The sequence below is a fragment of the Triticum dicoccoides genome, chromosome 7A (assembly GCF_002162155.2).
Source record: "Triticum dicoccoides isolate Atlit2015 ecotype Zavitan chromosome 7A, WEW_v2.0, whole genome shotgun sequence".
NCBI lineage: Eukaryota > Viridiplantae > Streptophyta > Magnoliopsida > Poales > Poaceae > Triticum > Triticum dicoccoides.
Window position 1 is genome coordinate 81,940,513 of NC_041392.1, and position 3,481 is coordinate 81,943,993.

The following is a 3,481-nucleotide window of genomic DNA, read 5'->3' on the forward strand; positions in this document are numbered from 1 at the left end:
ATCGGGGTTGTGCATGATAAATACTTTGTGTTAAGAAGACATAGCATGACAAGACTATATGATTTTGTAGGGATAACTTTCTTTAGCATTGATATTTTGAAAGACATGATTGTTTGTTGGGATGCCTGAGTATTGATGTTTTTATGTCAAATTATAGACTATTGCTTTGAATCACTTATGTCTTAATATTCCTGCCATGACTAGACATATGATCAAGTTTATGCTAGGTAACATTGCACATCAAAAAATATCTTTTTTATCATTTACCTGCTCAAGGATGAGCAGTAATTAAGCTTGGGGATGCTAATACGTCTCCATCGTATCTATAATTTTTTATTGTTTCATGCCAATATTATATCACTTTCACATACTTTTGGTAACTTTTTATATGATTTATTATACTAACCTATTGATCCAGTGCCAAGTGCCAGTTCCTGTTTTCTACATGTTTTTGTATCGCAGAGTATCCATATCAAATGAAGTTCAAATACAATAAAATATCACAGAGAATTATTTTGGAATATATGTGATTTCTGGGAGTTGGAATCACCGCAAACGAAGGCCCGTGGTGGGCACAACCCACCAGGGCGCGCTAGAGGAGCCAGGCATGCCGTCGTGGGTTGTGCTCACCTCTTACGTCGGTTGGACCTCTACTTCGGGCGCAAGGAAGCTTATATCGGGAAAAATCGTCTTAAAATCTCAGCGCAATCGAAATTACGGATCTCCAGGAATATAAGAAACGGTTTTCGGCCAGATTTGGGAACGCGAAACAGAAGAGAATAGAGAGGGAGATACAATCTCGGAGGGGCTCCCGCCCCTCCGCTGCCATGGAGACCAAGGACCAGAGGGGGAACTCTCCTCCCATCTAGGGGGGAGGCCAATGTAATGCCCGAACCTGATAAGATTCGATGTCTCTGTGCTTATTGTGCTAGTCCCTGGATCGACTCGCTAGCACACACAGTACATATGAATATCAAATAACATACCCGCAAAAAAAAGAATATCAAATAACAAGTGCATCATTTACTATAACGTATGATCCAGAATTCATAAAGTATTACAAACAGAATAGCACATAGCTAGCTATATTCAATAACAACAGTGGAAATGTAGCATAATAGACGATGAGTCCCATCACTGCCCACTGGCGAAAATGCTGAGTGAAGACTCGTGACCCTACTGTATCACACTGATCATCTGAAAATCCTGCAACATGATAAGTTACAGCCACAAAGGGTCAATAAATTGAATGTATTGGCAAATCACACAATATGATAAAGCAAACCTACATCCACAAAGCAATGTATGACAAACAAAACACACAAGTTAGTTTGGAGAAGAATGTCTCTAATTTACTCGCCCAATATAACCCAAAGATTCTAAATAAACATGACAAAAACTTCAGAAGTATGTCTCAAGTGCGCTCTGTCAGTGGCGCATTCTCTAGGAACAATAGAGCGCTCTGCCAAGGACGCATTCACCTGATTTATGTTCCGAAAACTATACCTCGCCTCAAGTGCGCTCTGTCAATGGCGCATTCTCTAGGAACAATAGATCGCTCTGCCAGTGACGCATTCACCTGGTTAATTATCCCAAGCCTACGTCTATAAACACTCACCACTTTCATGGAATCACTCGACACATGCCCACATCTACCATAGCAAGTTGATCACACCATCACATACCACAATCGACAACAAAACATGGTAACACGGGATACACATATCAAGCCAAACATATAGCATAGCATAAAACCACACACGCATAGCAGAATATAGGATGAGCAAAATCAAAAGTGCAAACTTGCCTTGAACGATGTTGAAGTACTCTAACGCTTAATTCTGATCCGCTTCACACTCTGGACAATCTATACCATAACGATTGCACCGATAAACAAATCGTACTCACATAGCCCCACAATAAAGTCAATAGCAAGGAATTCAAATAAAAACTTAATTAACAGAACATATCAGTAGTTATATAATATCTACATGCTAGCAGGATCACAAGGCAAAAAGAATCAACTAATTTGGATCTACGGTTTGAAAAATATGGCCTCCGGATGTTTGAAATAAAATTTAAACAAATTCAAATTAGAATAGTTAAAAAATGTTAAATTTTGGTTCTGCGGTATTCGCCTGGTCTCTACGAGTACACAGGAAAAAGAATCGGTCAATTTAGAGATACGGATCTCAAGATATACCTAAATGAACATTTGATATGGAATCTGCCAAAATAAATTGTGCTAAAACAGATTTGTGGAAGAACTGCTGCGGCAGCTGTGGATGTGCCACGTGGCGCATTACTGGTGGCTGGATGTGTTCGGTACGGGGTCTAAACAGCGAACGGTCACAGCTTACAGAAAAACGTCCGGGCAATAAAAAAACAGATGATCTAATCTGGATCGTCAGAGAGAGATCCTACGGATGGAAACGCTCACCGGAAAACAGAGGCTGTGTGGTCGCCGGACTTGAACGAGACGGCGGCGGCGCGGCTCGGGCGTGGGCGACGGCGCTTCCCCCGGTGGTTCTCCGGCGAAGGCGAGGTGACGTGCAGACGCGGCGATCAACGGAGGTGACGATGGTAGTTCTAACTGCGAAGGAGGGGTCTCTCTGTGGCCAGCGGCGAACTGCTTCTGTCAACGTTCGTCTGCTCGATTGGGTGCTCCACTGAGAAAAAAAAGAATATGAGGGAGATAGAGCGAAGCAGGGGAAACACGACAGGGGAAACAGGAGGTGCTGGTACCCGCGATGGCGACGAAATTCACCGCGAAAGCTTCTGTCAGCGGCGCAAGTTCAGGGAGATCGGGAGGGAGGTGTAGGGCACGGGATCCTTTGATTTTTCCAAAATTAGGATGAGGAGCACACGGGCATCTATATATATGGGTCAACTTGGAGACGGGACTACAGAGTGAATCCCCAACGGATTGGATTCGGGATTGGGTGTTCATGAGGAACACGCTGGACGTAGGAGATGAGATCGTGGGCCAGAGTGGTCAGCGACAGAAGTTGGAAAGAAGAAAAAACAAATAAGGGAGCTGCGGGGTGGGCTGTCCGGTTGCACTGGAATGGGCCGGCCTGCTAGCGGCTGCTGCTTAGCAAGCGCGCGGGCGAGGGAGAGCTGGCCGCTGTGCGGCCCGACTTCACAGTGCGCGAGTTGTTTTTCTAAAAAAACGTTCTACAAGAAGTAAATAAAGATAAATAAATAGGAAATTAAATCCTAGACAAATACCAGAACAGACAATAAACCATTATTGCTTCAAAATCAGTGAACATTTTTACAACACAAATGCATTTTTGAAAAAATATATTTTATGCAAAACAAGCACATAAAGAGCATTATAATAACAACTATAAAATAATTTTGAGTTTCTACAAAGCCAAAATAATTTTTGTAAACTCGAGAATATATACTTAGCATTTTCCTAGTATTATTAATAGGGGAGAAATCATATTATCTCCACTCCAAATATTTTGCCTTA

The 3,481-nt window shown here is 42.4% G+C and overlaps 1 long non-coding RNA gene across 1 annotated transcript; it reads right to left on the reverse strand.

Moving 5' to 3' along the window:
- Positions 1 to 1,038: 1,038 nt before the first annotated feature.
- On the reverse strand, positions 1,039 to 2,923 carry LOC119327606. Its single transcript, XR_005158589.1, has 3 exons — positions 2,746 to 2,923; positions 2,441 to 2,669; positions 1,039 to 1,206 (listed from the first exon to the last, which is right to left on the reverse strand). It is a non-coding gene; the product is annotated as an uncharacterized LOC119327606 (long non-coding RNA).
- Between the last annotated feature and the right edge of the window lie 558 nt (positions 2,924 to 3,481).